Consider the following 26,919-nt stretch of genomic DNA (forward strand, 5'->3'; position numbering starts at 1 on the left):
TTTCATCACTTAGCACAATACCTTGCACATTGTAGATTCTTAATAAATTATTTTTTTCATAGGATTGGACTGTTCTCACATCATTAACTAAAAACTGATTGCAAGGTATATTTGATGCTACTTCTCCAGGACCTTGAAATTTCTAGTTACAGATCTTCTCTGGGACATATTTTAAAATAAATGAGATATCATTTCATTTCATACTGGTCATTTCAGGTGGTCTGTTGTTAACAGCAGGATGGCAGTCCATTACATTCCATCTATTGGTCAGGCTCAGTCTAGTTTTGTCTGCTGGGCCAAGAGATTCTGCATCAATCGTAAAGGAGAGAAACACCATGCTATTCCATTGTCTACACCCATTAGTCCTAACTGCCTAACACCCTGAGAGAACTCTATCCTGAGCTCAAACCTCTATGGATGTTGATAATCCACCTGAACTCACTCATCAATGATGAAAAATGTCCATCTAGTTGTATTTTCCCCATCCCAGTAATTCTGAGTCCTGACTACTATTATCTCATCCCCTTTTCTGGCCCCTTACAATATGCTCTATGTAATGCTTGTTCCATCAGTTAAAACAAACAAAAACTTCGAACTTAATACTTTTCCTTTCCCATTCCTTCATCTTCTAGCTCTCACTGAGATCTAGCATTCTCTTGGTGACGCTATCAGCCCATTTTGCCAGTGCTTAGCACAGTGTCTAACACTTAATAAATGCTTATTGACTGACTTTCTAATTACATTTCCAGTAACTGTTATCTATTAACCTTCGATATATTCCCCTAGTTCAGTATCTAGCATAGTCTTTCTCTCTTTACCAACTTCTGCCCTCATACTAAGAGACTTCAATACACACGTTGGTACTTCTTAAAATACCCTAACCTCCCAATTCTTCAACTTACCCCTTTCCCATGACCTATTTCTCCACTCCAGCACAGCTACACAGGAAGATGCCCATACTCTTGATCATATTACCCACAAATTAATACGTAGCTTCCATGCTGATTAACTCTGACATCTTATTATGGGATAAGGATGTCCTCATTCTCTCTCTTTCTTTATCTTGGGATCCCAAAGTGTGTTATTCATCCTCACCATCCTGCAACTGTTTATTTTTTCACAGACATCACCCCTATAACTAGCTAAATCTCCTTCTTTCTCCATCTTGACTCCTTAGTGATATAGTCAGCTCTACATTGTCCTTTCCTCTTCAGTCTCCTTTATTCCTGATCATGGCTTGGCAATCCCTTCACTCACTTGTTGCTCGAAAAAACTAACAAAATTTCTGAAACTGTGCTGTTTTCCCATAGCATTTCCCACCTAGCATTTCTCCTTTCTTTTTTTCATCAGTTTTGTCAGTCTGGAACTTATAATTCTCCTTCCTTTACACATTAATTCCCTTGATATTCCTAATCTATATCAATGGTCTCTTAATCAGGAAATGTAATGGCCTTTTCTCAATTCTCATTTTTCTTAACCACACTACAGGCTTTGACACAGTTGGTCCCCCTCTTCTCCTTGCCACTTTTCTTTCTAGGTTTTTGTAATATTATACTCTCCTGGTTCTCTTCCTATCTCTGACTGCTCCCTTTCAGTCTTTTTTGTTGCATGTTTATCCAGCTCAAACCTGCAAATTGTGTCTCCCAGGGGTCTGTCCTAGGCTCTTTTCACTTGATGATGTCCTCAGTTCCTATGGATTCAATTATCTCTATGTTAATGATTTTTAGATCTATTTATCTGGCCCTAACTTCCAGTCCCACATCTCCAATTGATTACTGGATTTCTCTTATAAATACCTTAATCATCATGTTTTAAAATGAACTCATTTTCTTTTCCTTAAAACACTATCTCCTGAACTTCTCTATTATTGTTGAAGGTACCCCAGATATTCAGTGTTACAATCTGTTGTCCTAGACTCCTCTCTCTTTCACCCCTCAGAACCAATTGAGAAGGCAAGCAAAATAACATCATTTTCTGTTTTTATTTATACCAAGAAGTATAATGCCTCTGAATAATGTGATTAAGGAGGATCCTCCCCACCCATTGTTGGGCTCCAGAAGATTTGTAGGAAGGCCCACACCTTTTGTTAATGAGGCACTGGCTGTCAAGGGATATGATGCCCTCTGGCTCTAAAAAGTGAATAAAGACTCCAAGGTGAGGTTTTATTTTGGGCTCAGTTTTTTCCAGAAGTTTTGTGTGCCATACTCTGGGAAGCTGATAAGTCTCCTCCCCCTAACCCCCACTCCAGCTTTGAAAACCCAGATGTCAGTGTTCAGACAGTTGGACCTGTCTATTGATTTGTGATATATGTATTGATTATGGTCAGACAGAGAAAATCATGTTCGTTGATCTTTGATTTCTCTGCATTTTCTCTGAAGTTCAGGGTGCTGACTCCCCTGAACTAGGTGAACGACACGTGCTTGATTAAGGGATGCTATATGTGCTTGATTAAAGGGATTGTTAATCCCTCAAAAGTTCCCTTTCCTTTTAGAGAAGCAGATCAAAGTACCTATGGTAGCAGTCGCCCCTGTGTATGTTAGGGTGCTTACTGATACACCAATCTGTTACCAAGTCCCGTCAATTTAATTTTTGCAATCTTTTTTGTATCTGTCCTTTGTGTCCTCTTTTCTCCACCGACTATGCCATGAAAAAGGTACAGGCCCTCATCGCCTCAAGCCTGCACTATTGTAATAGCCTGCTAAGTGGTCTCTTGCTTTAACTTTCTCCTCTCTACAATCTATCTTCCACTTAAACTGTCCAAATGATTGTCCTAAAATGCAGAGCTGATCATATCATCCCTCCTCCATTCAATAAAATCCAGTCATACCCTATCATCTCCAGGATTACAAATGAAATCCTCTGTTTGGCATTCAAAGACTTTCATCACCTGGCTCCCTCCCACATTTTCAATTTTCTTATGCTTTACTTACTCCCACAGACTCTGAGATCTGGCAACATTAGCCTCCTCCCTATTCCACAAACAGAATAGTCTGTCTACCTACTCTTTTTTATTTTCACTGTCTAGCCACAGGCATAGTCATTTTTGCCTCCTGCCTTACCTGGCTTCTTTCCAGTTCCAACTAAAACCTTACCTTCAACATGAATCTGTTCCTGATCCCCCACAATGCTAGCGTTTTCCCTCTATTGATTATCTCTAATTCTAATATATGTATCTTTTTTTGTACATAATTGTGTGTTCTCTCCTCCGTTATACTGAGCTTTTTGACAGCAGGATCTATTTTATGCCTAACATTACTGAGCATAGTGCTTGGCATACAGTAGGTTCATAATAAATGTATATTGATTGATTTGCAATAGGAACATTTGAATATATTGTATGTGTATCTTGGACAAAATATTGTTTCTCTTGAAGACATTTCATATCACATGCAGAATATATTCTAGATGTATGTTTATACACACACACACACACACACACACACACATATATATATATACATAAAATGTGCAGACTTTGATTTTATTTGTTTCTTTTTTGGGGGGGGTGTAGTTGTACAGTTCCTTTTGAGTTACTTAATGGTATGTATTATTGAAATCTTAAGAAGTGATACTGCAGTCATTTCTGTTGAAGTTATTCAAGAATAAAAAGTGCATATATGTTGAATATCTTCTTGATCCTTACCTATTACTGATAGTCAATAGAACTGATACTTAAAGTACTGGCAAATGTGAGACTAATTGTCATAAAAACTGTATAAGAAAAGTATTTATTATGGTCATATATATTTATTTTCATTCCACAACCTTATAGGACATGGTTCTGAAGGACATTTCATTCTGTTAGAAATAAAATATGGGTGAATATTCATTTCAGATTTCATTTCAAATATAAAAGCATCTCTCAGTAAACCTTATGATATAAAGGTAGAGATATGGTTATGTTACAAAAAACAATGAGAATATTAATAACCACTTGAAGGAATTAAACAAAAAAAAAGAAAAAAGCACTAAAAATTGAGAAAATGAAAGGAACAGGTAATGTGAGAACTGAGAAGTAGGGTTGAAAAAAAAGTAGAACAGAAAGAATTAGAGAATTTTGGCAGTGAGTTTGGAAGTTGGCGATTAATTGGAATATTTTTTTCCAAATATTTGAAGTGTCAATTGAGAAAAAAGATAGAAAAAGAGAAAGAGACAGGGAGACAGCTAAAGAGAGAGTGAGAGAGACAGAGAGACAGAAAGAAAAGAAAGAGGAGATTGAGAGAATACTATAGTTCCTACATTCTTCAATACTGTTTAAGTTAACATTGTTTTCTTGATAGACTTAAAGCAGAGAGAATATAAAGTTAATATTTAAAACCTCCTTCATAAAAGTACTTTCCTCTCTTGACATAAGTTCTTCTGCAAATTTCAGTAGCAAGGTCCTGCCTGATTGACCACCTTGAAGAGAGCCACTATAGATTTCTGAGTAAAGTTCAGGGCTTCCTTTCTGATTCAATAAACCACTCATTTCCTTTTGGCTCTGTGGGTAATACTGACCTTATTTAAAAAAAAAATACAGTGAATAGTATGGCACTAGAGATGGATAAAGGTAAAACAATGATCCTTCTCAAACCCAAATTCAATCCAAATACCAAGTTCTAATGAAGGTAAAAAAAAATCTAGCTGTGTTTCTTCATTGCTTCCCTTTAGAGGGTATTGAAAATTCATAGATATTAATATTGTTTGAAATGTACTGGCATATTAGGTATTGACTTATATCATTTAAAATAATTCCTATTTAATTATATTGTTTGTGTTTATGTTTAAGTTCATAATTTTTAAAAAGAACTATACATATCAAAAATTCATCAATCAATTTTCCCTTCTCTCCTCACATTCCATACCTCTATGACCTCTTAGGAGATGCCAAAGGTGTTGATTTCTCAGCATCTTCTATTATGATCAATCTCAAAATATCTCCCTATTTTATTGACAGGAGTTATTGACATCAGAATGTTTGCTTCACCCAAAGGTCAAATACTTCAATACATGACTAGACAATTAATCTATGACACTGGTAATTTAAGTACTCCTATTCATGCTTTCTATTTCTAGGAAACTCTTGTCCATGTACTTTTACATATTTTCCAGAGAGAAGACTCAACCCATTATAGACCTCCCTCTGGGGCTCTTATCATTCCCTAAAGTACAAGTATTCTCTGTTTATCTGCTATTATTTCTCTGATTCCACAACCAGCCCTTTCTATTTTAATGATGTGGTTTATACCATTTCTTATATAGAAGTCAGAGGACAAATGGAGGAAATGGTGTTAATAGAACTGATGGATAAAGACTAGGTACATAGTCTCGTTAGCATAAAGAGCACCTGTGGAAGAATTTCCTTTACCAATCAATGCATATAGTATTGTCTCTGGAATTTATAGTTTTGTAGACTGGCCTAGAATCACAGTGGTTAAATGATTTGCCCAGTGTCATACAACCAACATGTGTCAGAAAGAGGACTTGAGGTCATATCTTTTTGGCACTGAAACATGCTCTTTCTTTTAGTGATAATAAGGTAACCTCTTGGTAATGGAATAAATGAGGAACAAGATACAGTGATATTAGATGAAAAGTTACCTAGAAAGTGGAGTGGAAAATATTAACAGTTCTTCAGAGCCCTACAGGGCAGTTTGGATAAAAAAGGGAGGCAGAAGTTGAAGATAAGACTATTGGAATCATGAAAAACATCTCATTTTCTCTTATTTTTGAAAAGTGATAGGAAACAATTAATGAAGGAAATGCCCGTTATTTTCAAGGTCCTTGCAGTAGATCATTTAGTCTAGTTCCCATCTTTGGTAAAAATATTATTTCCCAAGCCTTTAATTTAAACAATGAGTTATCAAAGGGTTCCTCCTATATATCTGCTTTCTAAAGTTTATCTTTGTTTTTCTGCTGGGTCTCAAGACTCCAAAAGGGTCAAGAACAATTCATGTTTTCTTTTGAAACAAGAGTTTTGAAAAAAACACATATCTTTCCTCTCCTTTCCTTTCCTTATACCAATTCTGTCCCTCACATGGTCAGACAGCATTCTGTTCACTAATACAGAATCATGTTCTACAAACAGCAGCCAGAATTATGTTCTGCTGGCAGTATGTAACACTAAGCTAACCCTCTTCCACCCAGCTAAGTCAGAAGTTGGAATACCCTTGTACGTTGGACAAAACATTTTAGATTCCGCCGTTACACAGGCAAAATCACGTTGATGAGAGGCCTTAAAAACAGTGAATTTTTCAAATTACAAAGCTTATTTCAGTAACCCACTATGGAGGGAAATCATCTCCAATAACATTGGAAATTTTCTCCATTTATATCAAATCCTAGACTATAATTTTACATGTAAGCTCATTTCCTACCACTCCATCTGTGGTAGATATGCAGAACAGTTGATTAGGAAAAGTATTCATCCCCTAAATCTTTTGTTAAAAGAGGGCATCTTTATATCCTTTCCTTTGGAAAGAAATCACATCAAGTGTCCTCTGGTGGTCTAGAAAGAACATTGCACTGTAAGTCAGAAGAGACGGATTTTATCACTAGCACTCCTACTGTGGGTGTTTACATGAATCACAACATAACTAAAGATCCATTGCTTTATCTATAAAATCAAGGTGTTGGACTAGAGAGTATCTTAGGTTCCTTAAAGCTATATAAAAATAGATTTCCTTAATTCTCTGAGAAAAAGGCAAAAACCTACATGAAGATGCTTATTTTAAAATACCTCTTTGAGCTTGATCTTATGATCATTAAAAATGATATCCTAAATTCGGAGAAGGTATGAAATTCTAGATTCTGAGTTCAAAGACCTGGATTCAAATCCCAGGTCTTGGGATTTGTCTTGGATTAATTAATCCCTGGGATTCAGTTTGCTTCTATGCAAAATAAGAGAGTTAGAAGGTAATGTTAGTTATCTTTGGATTCATTGCACAAGGTCATTAGTTTTGGATTAGATGCCCTCAAAGCCTTTTCCAGCTACAAATCTATGATCCTGGGTTCCTGAGATTAAAATTTCAGTAGTGTTTTTGTAGGGCAAATTGAGTACATTTCAAATTAACATGCCTACCCTCAGTCTGTTGGCTGATTCAAATGGTGAACATTTCTTAAAACCTATAATACAGTGCCAAAAAAGAAACAGGCTCAACAAAATTCACAACAGGAATCTGCCTGAGAATGGCAAATGAAGTTATCTCCTCCCACAAGGGAAAATTTCATTTTTATCTTCCATTAAAATAAATAAATAAATAAACCTTTGTCTTTTTCTAACATTCTTTTTCTCATTCAGAGAGCTTCTAAAGTAAAGATTCCTAAGTATTTCCCAACTCACACTGCAATCTGTTCTCTGTGGGAGGGAGGATGGAGATGATTCTTCTTTCTCTTCCTGTGGAACAGCTGATCACTGATGACAATTGACATTGACGAAGGAAAAAAAAAAATCCCGGGTTCAGCAGTATGATATAAATACTGTCAGACTGACTAGGAGTTTATTTTGGGAAAAGAACAGGAGTTTGGCTGAGACAAGTCTCTGTGACCCCTCTTCACAATGCCTATATTCTTGCAAACTGTTTGGCTTCATGGGAACTGGCTTTGTTGTCTTTCAGAACAAACTATTATCCAGAGAGATTACTGAGTGTCAGAGTAGGTTTCATTGGAAGCTAGAAATTGCATCAGCCAATTTTGCTTCACTTATCCCCAAAAGTTATTTTGGATCAAGGAGACTGATCACCAGTGCTTTGTAGCCCTTGGTGAGGCTAATTACCTCTCACTTGGCTCTTTTATTTCACTTGCAATAGCATAATGTATAAGGGGAGTGATACTTGAGAGCTCCCTTGAAACTGGACATTGACTTGAAGTGAGAAGGCAAACAGACAAGTAAATTGGCTAAATATGGATGGAGACATCTCCTTGAGTCTAGTGGATTGGAAAAGAAATGCTTGGTTTAGGCTATTGGGAGTTGAAACCACCAATAGTTCTATGTCCATAAAGAAGGCACTAAAAAATAGAGGTGGGGTAGGAATGTGGTGGTTGTTTATTGCAGAATTAGCTCTTTTGTTCCGTCCTTTCAAGAGCTGTATTATTGTGCAGATCCCACCCACCTAACAAGAAATTAATGCCCTTTCTTATTGTGTTTGGACTTTGCCTCTCAGACTTCTCTGGATCTCTCTAAGAAGGAGAGGGGGGAAAGTGATTAAAAAATAACTAAAGATCCCCTTTTTCATATGTCCCATACAAAGGAAGCACTACAACAGAACCAGAACCAAACCATCTGAAATCTATAGCATTTAATGCTAAATAAGAGGTTACTGAGCATGCAGTAGATGTCCCCCAGTCTTCTGAATGAGGTGTCAGTGGGTATGCTTACCTCTTCCCAACAAAGAAAAATTTTTCTGAAAGTCTCATTCCCCTGTAAATCAGAGGTGTCAAACTGGCTGTCTACGCACGCAACACTCAAGTGTATCACCAACTGGATTAAAATTCAGTTGACTAATATTTAACAACATAAATAAAATATACAATAAAACATAATATCGTATGCTAAAACAAAGCTAATATGGAGACCACAGGGAATATTATACATGTTCTAGTGGTTCCATCTTTATTTTAACTTATCACTACTGCGGTCAGGGAACAATTCTGCAATAGCTTGTGCACTAATTCTGTCGTGGTTCATTCTTTGTTTCAAAGAGGACCAATGAGGCAAGTCATCAGACTCATCTTCTCTTCCAGAGTCAATGAAGTCCAGTGGCAAGGCAAAAGTAAAGATGAGTGATGATGAATAAAAGAGGCAAGAAAAAACTTTTACATTGGAGGGGAAGAAGGAGGGAGGTAAGAAGGAATGAGTGAACCTTACTCTCATCAGATATGTTTTAAGGAAGGAATAACATACACACTCAATTGAGTATGAAAATCTATAGTACCATATAAGAAAGTAGGGGAGGAAGGAGATAAAGAGGGAGGGGTACATGATAGAAGGAAGGGCAAATGGGAGGAGTAGGTAATCAGAAGTGAACACTTTTAAGGAGGGACAGGGTCAAATGAGAGAAAAGAATAAATGGAGGGTGGGATAGGATGGAGAGAAATATAGTTAGCCTTTCACAATAGACTGTTATGGAAGTGTTTTGCATGACTACACATGTATAACCAATATTTAATTGTTTGTCTTCTCATTGGGGATGGGTGGGGAGGAAGAGAGGGAGGGAGAGAACTTGGAACTAAAAGTTTTAAAAACAAATGCTAAAAATTGTTTTTGCATGCAACTGGGAAGTGAGACATACAGGCAATGGGATATAGAAATCTATTTTGCCCGATAAGAAAAAAGAGGGAATGGGAATAAGAGAAAGGAGAGGTGTGATAGAAGGGAGGGCAGACTGGGGGAAGTGGTAATTAGAATGCATGCTGTCTTGAGGTGTGGGAGGGGAGAGATGGAGAGAACATTTGGAACTCAAAATCTTGTTTAAGTGAGTGTTGAAAACTAAAAATAAATAATTTTTTTTTTAAAAGATGACTGATGATGACCTAGGATGTAGTGGATGACATATGTGTCTTTGATATCTTACCAAGCTCTAAGTATTTCATAGCATCTACTTTAGCCACCTCCACCACCATAGAAATAACTTCTTTTCATCAACCCATTCTGCACAAGGAAGTCTCTACATGCTTGTAGTAGACATCCTCCAAATTCACTTACGGGTTGGAGGCCTGTCAGTTACTTTCAACCTGGTTTAGCCTGTTTTCCAAAATGGTTATTAATTAAGGCACACGCAACAGCTTCTTGGAGACACAGATGAGAGTTGGGTAAAAGATGGAAACCAAAAGCAGATGAGAAGGAGGTACTACTTCTCTTTTTACAGCCTTTGTATATATCCCTGAAAATTGCATTGTTTTGTGAACAGCGAAGAAACCAATTTCTCTGAATCAAAGAGTACATCTCAGGGAAAAGGGTATAAAAAGACTTGAAAGGTAGAAAGGGATCAGTTTATAAGAGCTATGAATGCCAAGTAGAACATTTTGGGAGGCTTAGGAACATTAGCTTTCCTTCTTTCCTCAGCTATTTGTAAAGATTTGTCAGACAGCAATTTCTTGCTCTTCTTTTTCTTTGGGATTTTTGTTGTTGTTTTTGCTACCGCCTTTACAATATTACAAACTTATCTCCATAGTCCTTCAGGCACTCTATCAGATCTAATCTTTTAAATCTATTCATCAAAGTGAAAGGGAAAGGCAAAAGTGAAAGATATAACTAATAAGGGAATGCTGCTTTCAGAGAATAGCAAGGAGAGATAAGATATATTTTTTTTAAATGAGCAATGGAAAGAAATAAAGAAAACAATAGAATAGGAAAACAGATCTCTTCAAGAAAATTAGAGATACTAAGATAATGGTTTATACCTGTTAAAAAGGTCATGATAAAAGACAAAAATTGTAGGGAATTAACTGAAGTAGAAGAGATTAAGAAGACTTGGAAAGAATACACAAAAGAAGTATTGAAGAAAGATCTTAACATCACCAATAACCAGGATGATAAGACCACTGATCTAGAGCCAAACATCTTAGAGAATGAAGTAAAATGGGTTTTAGCAGAAGCATTCCTAACAATAAAAGAAGTGAAGATAACAGAAATTAAGCTAAACTATTTAAAATCCTAAAATGTAATGCTGCTAAAGTGCTACAGTAAATATACCAGCAAATTTGGAAAACTCAGCAGGGGGCACTAGAAAGGGAAAGGTCAGTTTATATCCCAATCTTTAAAAAGGGCAATGCCAAGGAATATTTAAATTACTTATCAACCTATGCTCATTTCAAATGCCAGCAAGGTTTCCCTTAAGATTCTGCAAGCTAGGCTTCAGCAATATATAAACTGAGAATTACCAGAAAAAAAAGACTGGTTTTAGAAGAGGTAGAAGAATTAGCAACCAAATTGCCAACATTCACTCTATCATGAGAAAGCAAGGGAGTTCCAGAAAACAAAACAAAACAAAACAAAACATCTACTGCTCCATTGATTACACTAAAGCTTTTGATTGTGTGGATTGCAACAAAATGTGCCAAGTCTTCAAAGGGATGGAAGGACCAGATCATTTTATGTGTCTCCTGAGGAAACTATGCAGGCAAAGAAGCAATAGTTAGAGTCAAACATGGAACAATTTATTGGTTGAAAAGGTCCTGGCTCATGCCTTAGGTTTGTAAGGCTGTGAAGATATAACCCAAAGGTGGAGAAACAAAGGGAGGGAAAGTGAAGGAATTCTGGGACCTGGAGATAGGTAGAAGTCTCTCTATAGTCTTTAGTTAAAGATTTCATCCAAAGCCTTTCTTAAAATTACAATTTGAAAGAGTACAATTCATCTCTAATTACCTTTATCTGTAGAACTGAAGTGGCATTGTGAATAAAATGCTGGGCCTGAAGTCAGGAAGACCTGAGTTCAAATTTAGCCTCAGACATTCACTAGTTCTGTGAACCTGAACAAGTCACTTAATTTTACCTACCCCAGTTTCCTCATCTGGAAAATGAGCTAGAGAAGGAAGAGGCAAACCATCACATCATCTTTGCCAAGAAACCCCCAAATAGTGTCATAAAAAATAGGGCACAACTGAATTAACAGAACAATAAACAACAAGAAAATAGGAGTAATAATAATAGCAGAGTTGCCTTGAGGATCGAATGAGATAATATTTGTAAAGCACTTGGCACAGAGGTTGGCACAAAGTTCGTACTTCATAAATGCATAGGTTTCATAAAGTAATTTATAGTAAAAGGAGTAGAAACATGAATTAAAACAAATAAACAAATTTTTTGAACAGTTCATTTCAACAGGACAATCTTATTTTATCCTCTTAATAATCCTGCAAAATAGATTGAGCAAATAGTACCATGCCTAGTTACTAATGAAGGAACTTAGGTTCAGACTAAGGTACCTAGGAAGTGTTTCAAAGTGTATATGCCCATTCCATTTCCAAGAATGCTTATGCTACATCACATTTATTCTGAAATTTCATTGTGCACTACCACATAACAGAGAATGTCAGAATTGAAGAGTTCAAAAGAACCTCAATTGCCATCTAGCTCAATAGCATAGAAGAAAAATAGTCTTCTTGTCTCTGCTTGAAGTCCTTCAAGGAGGTAAAAGCTACAACCCATAGCACCTGCCTACTCTTCTTGGAATAGCTCTAATTGTGATATTTAAATTGGCCTTTATTTGTCTTATATATTTACCTCTTTGTAACTTCTATCCATTGCTCCTGTTTCTATCCTTTTGGGCCAAAGAAAGCATTTCCATCCCTTCTCCATGTGGCAACTCTTCAAAGCTCCCATCCCCACTCCTCTTCTCTTCTCAAGGGTAAACATCACCAGGTCCTTCAGTAATCATAAGCCCACTTTTCTGAACTTTGTTTTAGATTCTGACTCATGTATAAGTAATAGCCTTTCCAGGGCGAAAACAAAACAAAACAGAGGCTCTATAGTGCTTTCCTAAGAGAAGTTCCAGGGAGGCCAGATACCCAAGGCCACTGAGGCTTCACAGAAGAATAGTCACTTGACCTGAGCCATAAAGAAGATAAGGATGCTGAGCCATGGAGACGAAATGGCCTAGTTAAACCACAAGAAGCAGGACATGGGGAGAGCAGCAAATATGAGACATGGGAGTTTTTGTTCATGTCAGGTCTCTACCTTACAGTTGTTTGAAGATAGGAAATGGAGTATTGTGTGTGATGAATAAAGATCATAAGACTGTTTAGGGTAGGAAGAGAATGGAAGGATTGCTAGGGTCATGATGGGATGGACTGTAAAAGCTAAACTGAGGATTTAGCATTTGCTCCTAAAGGACTTAAGTCATTATTGAGTAAGGCAGTGAGTGACATCTAGATCTGTGCCCAAAGAATAGTACTTTGTAGCAAATTGATGGGGCAAGTAGACAACAAAATAAAGTGCTGGGCCTGAAGTCAGGAAGATGAGTCTTCCTGAGTTCAAATCTGGCCTCAGACACTTGCTAGCTGGATGACCCAGGGTAAGTCACTTAACCCTGTTTGCCTCAATTTCCTCATTTGTAAAATGAGCTAGAGATAGAAATAGCACGTCACTACAATACCTTTATCAAGAAAACCCAAAATGACTTCATGAAGAGTCAGAGTCAACAACAACAAAACAGAGAGATTGAAGACAGGAGAGAATGAGAGAATGAGAAGACATGGAAATTGAGAGTTTATTACAATAGTCTAAGAGAGAGATCAAGGGGGCTTGAATTAAAGTTGTGGCTATGAGAGTGGAGAAAGGGGTCATTATAAGAGGCATGAAATACGTAGAAATGGCAATGTATTTCACCTGTTTTGGAAACGTAGAAGAAGGGAGAAAGGAACTGAAAATGACATTGAAGTTATTATCCCTCATCATTCCATGTTAACTGCCATAAGTACTGTTTTGCCATTCTCCCCAAGTGGATAACTTTGTCCTTGGGATTTTACCAAAATAATCCAATACAATTTTGCTTGAGTAACTTCTTTACACTCAACATTGACTAACACTGTCAAGTCTTATAAAAATAAATAAGAAAATATAAAATAACAAAATTTACTAGCATTTTAAATCATGATCTCAAGTTTTATCAAGCCAGAACTTATAATTTCACTTGTGCAGGTCACTGTTGATTTGTTGGCAATTCTAAGCCTATGAAATTGTTTGGGACATTCAGAGGTTAAATGACTTGAGAAGTGTCAGACTGACAATATGTTTAAGAGTCAGGACTTGAACTCGGGTCTCTGGGATGCTAATGTTGGCCTTCAATGTAGCCAGCTGTATTTCACCTTCAGATCTCAAGTATGTCTTGCTAAATATAACTTTTAAGCTATTGTGATAGTCAACGAACTGAAGGAAACTATGACTCCATAAATTCTCACACTGTGTCCTTAACCTTAAGCATTAGAAAGCTTTCTGTTCTCTCAGGCAAGAATCAACAAGGTTGGCAGTGTTTCCTATATTTTAAAGGGTGACAAAATTCTAATAAAAAAGTAGGACATTGTTCAGCTTTTCACCTACAAAGAAAAGAAAGAAAGAAAGAAAAAGAAAAACCCTCACTACAATTGTGTCACCTTGCTTCCTCACTACTAGACCCTTTTCCTAGGTAGGCAATGCTATTAATAAAAATGTAGAGCACTGGACTTGAATTGAGGAAGGTCAGGCTGAGTTTGAAATCCTCTTCTGACATTTATGAGCATTAGTGAGGCAGCAAGGTGACACAGTGAATAGAATGTGGACATCGAACCGGCAAGATGTCAGTTCAAATCATACCTTCAACACATAGTAGGTACGTAACCCAGGGCAAGTCACTTAACCTCTTTTTGCCTCGCTTTTCTTCATTCATAAAATGGGGAAAATGCTAAAAAAAAAACCTACCTCCCAGGGTGGAAGTGATGATAAAATGCAATATTTGCAAAGTACTTTGCAAACCTTACAACACTATATAAATGTTAGCTATTATTATTTTCACTATTCTATGATCCTCTGCAAGTCACAACCCCATATGCCCTAGTTTTTCCATTATACTCCTACAAAACTGGGGTTAATAGTAATTCTTGTAGTGTAAATGCTACTTATTTTTCTCTCTCATAAATGGTGCTGTTCAGGCTAATGGCTGTTGGAGAACTAGGGAAAACTGAGATTTGGTTTGTTTGGGTTTTTTTTGCAGAGTAGTTGGACTTTTTGGCAAGACAGCTGTCAAGGAGTTCAGGGAAGGCAAAAAAAAAACATTTTGGCTAATTAACTTCCTATTGTCCATAATTCTTTCAGTAAAGAACTTAATAAATGTTTTTTGAATTGAATAAGAGAAAGAATTAATGAAGGACTCCTTGAAAAAAGTGCTATAGAAAGCTTGAAATTTAATCCATGTGCACACTGTGAGGAAGCTTGCTCCTCTATGGTGGTAGTTGTCTGTAGGTACAAGGTCTAGATGTGTGTTCATCCTTAGTTGCCAAAGAAGACCATGCCATCACAGAAATAATGACATGACTTGCACTTGACTTTGTTTTGAGTGAGGGAGGGCTGTGCAGGTCACCAGCCTCACTTCTCCTCCAGAGTCATCTGAATCCAGGGACCAGATATTCATCGGGATGAGTGGACATGACCCAGGGTGAGGCAATTGGGGTTAAGTGACTTGCCCAAGGTCACACAGCTAGTGAGTATCAAGTGGCTGAGGTGAGATTTGAACTCAGGTCCTCCTGCCTCCTGCAGTGGTGATCTAGCCACTTCACCACCTAGCTGCCCCAAAATGGTCTCCAAGGACAAGATGAAAGGAAGGCATAAAGAGGAGAGATGGGATATTGACTTTATGCTGGATCTGAAAGAAAGACCTGTATGAGAATCAGTTGAAGAAACAGGCTATTTAGCCTGGGGAAGGGAGAAGTTAAGGGGGATGTGATATGACAGCTCTCTTCAAGCACTTGAATTGAATTGCTCTCAACTGGAGAAGGATATCTGTTCTATTTGCCCAATGAGGAAGAATTCAGATGTGAAGGACAAACTTCTAACAGTTAGAGCTATTCAAAGGAGGTAGATTCTTTTTAATGCCTGGGGGATTATTTTCAGGATGTTGCTTCTTATATATTTTAATTTTTCTATATTTGGTGTGGGGAGGAAAGTTTGTTATTTTGGTTGCGTATTTTTGTAAGGTTTTCTTAATGTCTTTCCCCATCCCCCAGAGTCATTTAGCAATCTGTCTTCTTAACCTCCCCACCCACATGAAATCCTTTCTCATAATGAAGAAAAACTTAAGAAAGAAATAATTGGTGTCTGGTAGTATATGAAACATTCTAGCCCTGGCCCTTGCCATTTCCTAGCTAGCAAATAAGAAGAAAGGTGTGTTTAACCAACTGGAATGTAGTGGACAGAGCACCAGTGCAGGAGGCAGGAGGACCTGAGTTCAAATCTCACCTCAGCCACTTGATACTCATTAGCTGTGTGACCTTGGGCAAGTCACTTAACCCCAATTGCCTCATCCTGGGTCATCTCCAGTCATGCTGATGAATATCTGGTCACTGGATTCAGATGGCTCTGGAGGAGAAGTGAGGCTGGTGACCTGCACAGCCCTCCCTCACTCAAAACGAAGTCAAGTGCAAGTCATGTCATTATTTCTCTGATGGCATGGTCTTCTTCGGCAACAAAGGTCGAATACACACATCTAAGACCAAAACTAGTATTGCATCTAATCTAAGACATATTCTGAGTGTTGCTCTCATTTCCATAAAATTTTGCATATTATCCTCCTGGTTCTGCTTTTTTTTATTAACTATTAATTTATATAAATTTTCCCTCTTTTTTTCTTATGTCCTCTTTTTCTTTGCTTCTTGTGACATTTGCTTATCGTTTTACTATATTGTTTTTCTTTAGCTCTATTTGTATTTGAACACATCTGTCTGTCAATGGAAGTAATAAAAACTAAAAGTAAAAAGCACTAGTACTAAATTTCACTTTAAAATGAAAAAAATGAATAGATTTCTATTAAAGTAAATTACAAATTTATAGAATATCAGCATTACACATGCAAATGTTAATGTTCATATTGACACATCTACAAAATCTGAAGAATTTTATATGTTTTTTTTTTTTAATTATCTGAGTCCATTAACCTTCACTAAAGTCTTACTCTGATACCTCCTTATAGTTCGGAAGTACCACTCCTTAGCTTTTTGAAGGCTGTGTCTTCAGAGCTCAACTTCTACAAAGTCTAGCCAAAAAGAACCGGACTATGGTCCTACTTGTGAGCTATTTCATATGGAACAGCCAAGTGAAGCTGGAGGAGACATACTACCAAATAGGCTGAAGGGCAATTAATATGTTAGTCAATTCTTTAAGACTAACTAATAGATTGGAGAGGGATGCAACTCAAATCAACTCAGTAAACATTTATTAATCTTATTATCCAGGCATTATAGAAAAGGCTGGGGATACAAATAGAGGTAAAAGTCAGTCCTTGCCCTCAAGGAACTTATACTTTAAGCTGAAGTTATAAGATGCAAAAATATGTATGAAATAAACTATGTACGGAATTAATAGGACATAATTACAAGTGGGAAAACATTGTAATTAAGAGGAGTTAAAGAAGGTTTCCTACAGGAAGCGAGATTTTATTGGGACTTAACAGAGACCAGGGAGGGTTCATTAGTAGTCTACAGTAGCAGAGGAAGAATACAGACAGACATAATTAGAGCTCTTTCTAAAATGTTCAATAATTGTGATCTTTGTTTACTGTTAATTCAATTAAGTGCCTACTTTATATCAGGTACTATGTTAGGCTTTGAGTACACAAAGTAAAATGAACCTACCTGCCTTTTATGAGTTTACTTTATACTGGTCTATTGAGTCAAAACTGAAACCCAGTCAGTTCAAATGTAAAAAGGTAGCTTAAAGGAAAAGCAGAGGAAAGAGAAGGAAAAACAACACTTTCAGGTTTAAATTAGCATGCACGCAGCAAAGTTACTTTATTACAAGTTAGAAGGCTTCATTTTTCTTTCAAGCATTTTCGATTTTGATTTAGCCACCCTTCTATGTTAGCAGTTCAATCAAATCTCTCCAACTGAATAACTTTGCATACAGTAGGAAAACAAAAGAAAATGAAAATTTTCCTTAACTGTGGCAATGACATTCCTGAGAAAAATTCTCACAAGCTTTGGTAAACAAGTCCTGGGATACGGAAGGAGAATATCTTTACTGCCATTAAAAAAATAAATTAAGGGGCTTCAGGGAAACCATTTTGAAATCAAGATTTCTCTGCTTGACTGACATCCATACCCTATGGCTCCTTTGTGATTGATATATTACTTTCAAAAGTGCATTTTAATTTGATTCTGCTTAATCTGAGAAGAATTTCAGTATTTTTTGATGTAATTTATGAGACAAAGATAGCTACCCTTGAGTTCATATGTGCAGATGAGGCATTTCATTCTGTGATTTTTAAGTGAAGCTGGCTTTCTATATGTAAATTCCCTTCACCACTGCAGCTTGGCAATCCCTGGATCATTTAAGGATTTGCCTGGAACGCTGAGAGATTAAGTGATTTTTTGAAAGTCCCACAAATGGCGTGTGTCAGAAACAAGACTTGAACCTAGACCTCCAAGGTCAATTCTCTAACCATTATGTCATGTTGCCTCCCAAAGGAACTATAATAACAAAGAATGTTGAACAACTACAACAATTATGAGCTTGAAGAAGCATGTGAAGCACTACATTAAAATATACCCTAGTACCTTACTGCTGATGTAACTAGGTGACACAGTGGATAGATTGTGGCCTGAAGTCAGAAAGAATCATTTTCCTAATTTCAGATCTGACCTCAGACACTTACTTGCTGTGTGACCCTGGGCAAGTCACTTAACCCTGTTTGCCTCAGTTTCTTCATCTGTAAAATGAGCTGGAGAAAGAAATAGTAAACCACTCCAATATCCTTGCAGAGAAAACCCAAATGGGGTCATGAAGAGTTGGACACAACATAATTGGACTGCAAAATAACAACAAAAAGATCCTTACTTTAAGATGCAACTCAATTAAAGAGATGTCTGCTATAAGCAGGAATTTGGTAATTAGAGATATATGTACATATACATATGTGTAAATGTGTTATATATACATATATAATACACACATGTACCTATATAAATACAACATATGCATGCACATATGTATGCATGTATATGTATGTAAACACAATGCATGCACATGTATAGATATATTCTTTTTTTGCTTAAATGTTACATTTGTTTTTTTTTCCTCCCTAGGTATAGCCAGGTAGCCCAGTGGATACAGCCCTGGGCCTGGAGTCAAGAAGCCCTGATTTCAGCTGCAGCCTCAAACACATGAGCTGTGTGACCCTGGTCAAGTCGCTTCACCTCTATTTGCTTCAGTTTTCTTAACTGTAAAATCAGGATAATAACAGCATTTATCTTGTAGGGTTGGTAAGAAGAACAAATGAGATAGTATTTCTACAAAGTTCTTAACCCAGTGCCTGGCACATAGTAAAAGCTATACGAATGCTTATTTCTATCCTTCTTTCCCTTTTTACATCTATTTACATAATTTGTCATACAATAATATGTATATATCATTATAATCTAACTCTAATTATAGAGGTAACATTGAACGAGCATGGTGTATTGGACAAAATGCTGAGCCTTGGATCAGAAGCAGTAGTTTTATACCCAATATTTCGTAGCTCTGTGACTTGAGGGAAATCACTGAGTTTCCTTGTGGCTTCATTGATCCCCTCATCTGTAAAATGTATTGTAAAATATAAATTATAATGTAGTATTCGCCTTGCAGGATTGTTGTGAGAATCAAAATGGAGAAAGTCTATGAAGGGTATTTTTGTTATTGTTTAAATTTATTACCTGAACACTGTAATTTTACTTTGATGTACTCACTATTTTATGTTGTATTACAGTTGAATGTATATATGTCTGTTTCATGTATGATCTTATTATAAGCACTAAATTATTAAGCTCCCTGAGGGCAGGAGTTATATATCGTTTTTCTCTATATTTTCTTCAACATCTAGCACAGAGCTTTGTATATTACAGGTAGTTATAAAATAATAATAAATAAAGTATAGATGATTTCATCAATTTAGGGAATCTCCAGTGGGAAAACTCTCTCCAAGATAAGTCCTAGGAAACTGCTTAAAGCACATAAAGATTAACTGACACGTTCAGGGTCACAAAGCTCATGTTTGGGATGACTTTTGGACCTAAGTCTTCCTGTCAATAAGTTTGGTTACCTTATGTTTATTGACAGAAGGATACACACACACACAAACACACAGTGAGGGGATGAGAGAGAGAGAAAGAGAGAGAGAGAGAGAGAGAAATTATAATTGCCACTCTTGGTCCCAGAGAAGAGTTAACAAAATGTATGTGCCACCCTTTCATTGCAAGTAGAAGCCTATATGTATGAAATAATGTATATATTTTCAAATATGGTAGATATGCTGACTGACTTTGCTGAATAGCTTTTTATTTTCTTTAAAAAATTTTTGTTTCAAGGAATGTCTTAATAGGGAAGTGCAAGAAGGATATGAATATGATGGCATCAAATTAAAAACAAAAATGTTAAAATTCATTGAATTAAATGAATTTTTCATATATTCTCTCATCTTAATTAGAGTGTAAGTGCCTAGAGGTCAGGGAGAATGTTTCCCAGAATTTCATGCAGTACAGAAGGCAAAGGAGGTATTGAACAGTGTCTATACAACTGAATGGAATAGTTTATTTGTAACTGCCACTCCATAAGCTCCTACTATGTACCAGACACTGCGCCAACCACTGGATTGCAAAGGAAGGTAGAATACAATCCTTTTCCTAGAGGAACTCACAATCTAATGAGGGGAGACAACATGAAAAAAGCTATTTGCAAAAAAGAAAAAAAGCTGCAAGTAGAATAAAAAGGAAATTAACAAACATAAAATACTGAAATTTAAAGGGATTGGGAACAGTTTTCTGTAGAAGGTGAATTTTTAGCTGGAACCTGAGGCAAAACAGGAAAAGTTCTCCAGGCCTAGGAGGCAGTCTGAGCAGATTTCCTGAAGTGAGATGGAGTATCTTGCTCTGGAAACAGCAAGAAGGCAAGTGTTACTGGACTAAGGAGTACTTCAGTCATGAGGACTATGTGGTATAAGAATGGAAAAGGGGTAGTACTAACTTATGAAGGGCTTTAAATGCAAAACTGAGAACTTTGTAGGTCATCATGGAGGTGGTAGAGAGACACTGGAGTGTCCCAATCAGAACTGGGCTTTAGGAAAATCTCTTTGGTGTCTGAATGGAAGATGGACTGGAGTAGAGAGGGATTTGTGGCAAGCTGAGCAACCAGTAGTCTATTACAATACTCCAAGTGTGAGGGGATGAGGGTCTATACCAAGGTAATGGTCATATCAACAGAGAGAAGGGCTGTGTTGCAAAGGTAAAATTGACAGGCTTTCACAAGAAATTGAATCGAGTGGGTGAAAGCGAAATGGAAGATGATGCATTGAATGGTGCCCTTGGCAGTAACAGGGAAGTTTAAAAGGGAGGGGTTTTGAAGAAACGATGATGAATTAAATTTTGTACATGTTGAGTTTAACATGTTTACATAAGACATCTAGTTTGAGATATTTAAAGGAAAGTTGGAGATATGAAAACAGAGATTGGCAGAAAGGTTAGGGCTACCTTAGTAGATTTGAAAATCATCACTGTAAAGATGATTAAATATATGGGAGCTGATGAGATCATCAAGTAAAATGGTAAAGGAAAATATAAGAGGTCCTAGGACAGAGCTCTGTGGGACACTCATGGTTAATGGCATGACCTCAATGAAGGAAGATCAATCGAAGGAAACAGAAGGAGTAGTTTGATAGGGAGGAGGAGAACCAGGAGAGAGTAATGTCCAAAAACCCTAGAGAAGATAGTATCAAGGAGAATGGCCTGAGCAAAAGTGTCAAAAAATCTAGAGGAATCAAGGAGGGTGAAGTTGGAGAAAGGGCCATTGGACTGGACTATTAAGAGATCATAATTAACTTTGAAGAGAGAAGTTTTGATTGAAAGAAGAGGTGGAAAGCCAGATTATAGAAAGTTAAGAAGAGCAGAGGAAGTTGAAGCATTTGTTGTAGATGGCCTTCTCCAGAATTGTAGATGAAAGAGCAAAAGATATGGGATGAGAGCTAGGAGGAATGGAAGGATCTAGTGAGAGGTTTTGTGAGGTTGAGAGAGATACAAGGGATTTTGTGGGCAGTAGAGAAGCAGCCAGTAAATAGAGGGAGAGACAGAGAATGTGGATAATAAACAAGCAATCTGCTATAGCAGATCGGATAGAATGGGATCACACAAATAAAGGGATTTGCCTTGGCAAGGAGTAAGCTCACCTCTTAGTGTGAGACAGGAGAGAAGGAAGAGATAGTGGCAGAAGGCATCTGTTTGATATGAGGAGGAGGGAGGAGGGAGAACTCTTGGTAAATGGTCACATTCTGTTTCATTTTCATTTCATATCATCGGTGCCTACTACAGTACCTGGCACATAGTATATGCTAGATACTTGCCAATTAATTGATTGATAATAACAGATTGAAATTTTCTCCTTTCAAAGAAAATCGAATAAAAAATGGGGGCTTGTGTGTGTATCTCAATAAGTCACCTTTAACTCACTGAAAAGCTTCTTTCTATAATGACAGTAATTTTTGTTGTGTAAGAGTAGGTGCATTCATTTCCAAATTCAAACTAGGACAAATATAAAATAGGACATGGTCCAGGCAAATTGCCTGCTCTGCTCACTTAACCAAGCTATTGGAAGAGAAAGTAGTGATGACCTCAAATGATGACATTTTCTTTCATTTTATTGGGGGGTTGGGTGGGGGAGGCTAGACTGTACATGTTGAGTTGTTATAAATAAATGAATGCAAGTCTCAACTAGAGCTAACAATGCTTGATACAGAAAACAAATCTTAATATCTTGGTTCCTTTGAGTTTTAATTAAATAAATTTCATGTTAAAGGGGTAGTATTTGTTAACTTGCTGGTATAACAAAAAGAACACTGGATCCGGAGATGGAAGACTTGGGTTTGAATGTTGCCTCTAATAATTATTAACTATATGACCATAGGCAAATAGTTTAATCTATCTGGGCCTTATCTGAATCATTTAAAGAAAAAAAAACAAAAACTGTTGGATTGTATTCCCTGTTGTTTTCCAAAAACAGTTCCTTCTGAAAGGTTTTAAATTCAAACTTTGATTAATTTATGGAGTCTTACCTCTGTAGGACAATTAAAAACAATAGGGTAGCTGTTCCTTATATTTTGAAAAAGAAGTATAATTTTTTATGCATTAATTGAAGTTTCATTTTCCTTTTAACTTCTTTAATCAAAGTATTAGAAATAGTCATGTTTGGATCCTCTTCTGATTTCATGCTTGGGTGAGAAAGGGTGTGCTGTTACTAAGTAGAATGTTTACTCTGGACAAACTCCAGTTTAACTATACTTCCAGCTGTTAGGATAATGAATTTCTGACATCTTTCTTGCCAGGAGAGTAGTTCCACTAACAAACAAATACTTCCTTCCTATCTCACCCCCTTCCCACCTCAACACAAACAAATACCCCCATTAAACAAAAAATCCAATAAGCTCTCCCCATGCTTTAGCTTCATAGATTGGCTTTGGGTTGACAAATGTAAATTACCTAATTGCTTGTGATTTTACCATTCAAGTTATTAGATCTTTTATTCTGATATCATTTAGATAGTACATTTCATCTGAGAACCCCAAACTAGTCTTTATACCTCAACATACTGCCAGAGAATTGCAACATAGAAGACTTGGGTTCTTATTTTCATTCTGTCCTTAATTTTACTTTTAATTAATTTAATTGTACTATCATTATTATCATTTTATTATCATGTTTAGTCTGACTTTTCTATGGAATGCTAAAATGTGAGACTATTTCTTTAAAAAATGTGGAGTAATATTAGATAGTATGCCAACTCAAGATGCTGTTTTCCTTTTAATCATTGCATAGCTTAGTGGGGAGAGAGCTTTCCTGCCAGTAAGGAAGTCTCAGGTTAATACTCTCTCTCTTCTGTATACAGGTTTTGTGATACCAGGGCTTAACTCTTCAGTGTCCCAGGAAAATCATTAACAGTAAAATTGCAGAGAAAGTGCTAATCAGCTTTGGTGGGGAAGCTCATCACTACTGAAACCAATGAAATCATAGGTCTGGTTACCTGTAAATATACATATACATATATGTGCATATGTACATACATATGTCATTATGCTCTCTATTCATTCAGATTCTCCTCTCTTATAACACTGAATCTTGTGCATGGATAAGCTTGAGAAATATTTTCTTTTCAAGAATTATGTTGATAGGCATGTCAGGACAATAGAAAGAACCCTGGGTTCAGAATAAGAAGACATGAATCCAAATCTATATTTGATAGAGTTATATCTGGGTATGTAAGTCAATTAACATGTCTGGTCTCATTTTCCTGGTAGTGGAGATCATTATTTGCCACAGAGTTGAGATGCAGCCAGGAGAGAGACCCACTGAAAGCTGTCTTCCTTTAAATAAGGCAGGACTCTTCCCCTCTACCTTCTCCTGGCAGGACCATGATTAAGAGTATACACATGGTTTATTTACCACATCATACTAAAATGCAAAGGCCTTTCAACCCTGCCCAACACAAGGCAAAAATCAGCCGTGGGGCCCTCCGATATTTCACTAGAACCAGGAAAGTGAACTCAGTGTACTCTATGGGATACCTTTCTTCTAGAAACTTCTTTGTACAAGAGACTTTCATTTCTGTCTTTGTATCCCTACCACCTGGCACTCAGGAGATGCTTAATAAACGCTGTTGATTGATGGGTTCTACCAACAAGCTGCTTGACTCTCCAGCAATAATTCGGAAACTTCTAAATCTATTTTAGATTTCTCCTTCCACCATCTTTTCCATTTCTTTTTTTTTTTCTTATTTTTTTGTCTTCAGAAAAAAATAAAGGAAATGAGTACTCTAGAAATTCAATTGCCTAAGGCCGTAAAAGTTCATTCCCTTTTCTGGGAAGAGAAAACAGGTTAAGAAACTATGAGTAAGTGAACCCTCCTTGAATCTCTCAGCACCCTTTGTGTGACAGAACTAATGCTTTTATAATTTACATTACAATTATTTGTTCCCCTTTGTCATTCCCACATTTAGATAATAGTCTTCTTAATGGTGGAGGCTATTAATTAACTAATCCTGCTATCCTCCACACCTCTAGCTACTTCTTTCAAAGGAAGATAACCCTAAGTGCTTTGAATTAGAAGAAACCCTAGATGTCATTTGTTCTAACATATGTTTCTTCACATACAAAGGTAAGTCATAATCCATATTATATTGAAATATAGAATTCTCTAAACCCCTTTTCCCTGATTTTACGTGGTATTCTCTAGAGAAGAAAGACTTGCTTTTGTTTGTTTTATTGTGATCCTGTATGTAATATGTTCAGAAGGCACTCAGATTATATAATTCACTAAGTACTGAATCGCAGAAAGATTTTACAAAATATTTTGCATGTACTCATAGATGTACATGTGTTCTCCTATTCATTAAGATCTAAATTCCTTGAATGCAGGGATGGTTTCACTTGCAATTTCCCCGGCACGGGAGCCCGTGAATGAAAAGACCTAGAGCCCAGACATGAAGTGTTGAGAAGCAGAGAAGCAATTTGACTGGATTGCAGAACACAGGATATAATGTTCAATGAGCCAGAAAGACACGTCATGGCCAGGTTGTAATAGTCTTTAAAAGTTAAGCATAAAGGAACTAGGAACCAGTAGTTTATTGAATAGATATGCAGGAAAAACAAAACATGCCTTGAGTGTTTAGTTATGTATCTCGCACTGTGCTAAGCTGTGGGGATAAAAGCACAAGCAAAAAGAGGGACAGCCTCTGCTCTCCAGCAGTTTACTTTGTGCTGGAGGAAGACAACACCAAGGGGAGTTTAATGGGGGAGAGAGGTAGTTGAAGAAGGGGATGGGTCAGAGATGTACGTACCCACACTGAGGAAGAGCACTGAAGTATAGAAGTCCAGAACAGCCAACAAGGCAATGAAAGTTGGTCAGCTTGGGCTCCTCCCCAAAGTGGAGACACCAAGAGGAACTCAACAACAGGAGAAGATGATTCAGAGAAAGGGAACCAGCATTTAAGAACTTATTATGTTCTGAACATTTTACAGATATTATTCCATTTTATCCTTACAACAGCCATGCAGAGTAGGTGCTATTATTATCCTCCTTTTATAGCTGAGGAAAGTGAGGCAGAAAGTGGTTAAGTGAATTACTCAGGGTCACACAGCTAGTAAGTCACTGAAGCCCATCTCCAAGCTTAGCACTATATCATCTGTACCACCATCAGCTTCCTGGGAGAGCAGTAATGTGATCAGGTCTACACTTAAGAACATCACATTGGCAAAGGGTGGAGATTAAGATGTCTAGCTCCATTGTAGGTGGACATATCGTTATCGCCCTATCACTTGACTACTCAGGATCTTGAATTCTGAAATGTCCTTTGCCTTGTCATCTAATCAGACTCCCTCCTAGAGAATCCTCTTTGGCTTTATGAAGACTCCCATTCCTGAGTAAAAATAATAAACAAAATAACAAAAATTATACATATCTAGTGCTCTGAGACTTGCCAAGAACATATATTTATATATGTATAAGTGATCTCATTTCATTTTCACAACAACCCTGTGAATTGGTCAACTATGTGAAGGCACCATACTAAAAACTAGGAAGACAAAAAATGGCAAAAGTTGTCCATGCCCTGAAGAAGTTCACAGTTAAATGGGGAGATAACTTGTAAATTAATGTACATACATGACATGTGCAGAACAACTGGAGGGAAGGCCCTGGAGAGAGGGGATGAGGAGCAGGGAAGGCCTCTTTCAAAAGGGATTTGACCTAAGTCTTCAGGGAAGCCAGATAATCCCTGATGGATAGAAGGCAAGTGTTATTGTTATTTCTACTTCACTAATGAGAAAACTGAGCCTGAGTGTTTTTAAGTTATTTTCCCAGAGTAATATAACTAGTAAGTGTGGAAGGAAGCATTGAATTCAGATCTACAAATCCTATTCTTATCTATCCCATCCCGCTCATAGTCCAGTCTTGTTTTTTACCCTCCTGGTTTTATTTCCCTGCCTCCAGAGTTCACAGGAATCCTTGAATTCTTTAGCCTCCTATTTTTCCCCAGATACCACCTTAATGATCCATATCTCTGGATCATGCTTTCATTCCTAACCCCCTAAGTCATTCATTGGTTCTATAATAAGACCCAAAATCGTGGTCATAGTGTCTATTACAAACCATTTATTCTAAATTCAACAAAAGACCCTTTGGAACAATTCTTACCCGAACTCTGACTTCAATTTGCCCCTTACTACTAGACTATTCTTTGTG

The sequence above is a fragment of the Notamacropus eugenii genome, chromosome 6, assembly GCF_028372415.1.
Source record: "Notamacropus eugenii isolate mMacEug1 chromosome 6, mMacEug1.pri_v2, whole genome shotgun sequence".
NCBI classification, from domain to species: Eukaryota; Metazoa; Chordata; class Mammalia; order Diprotodontia; family Macropodidae; genus Notamacropus; species Notamacropus eugenii.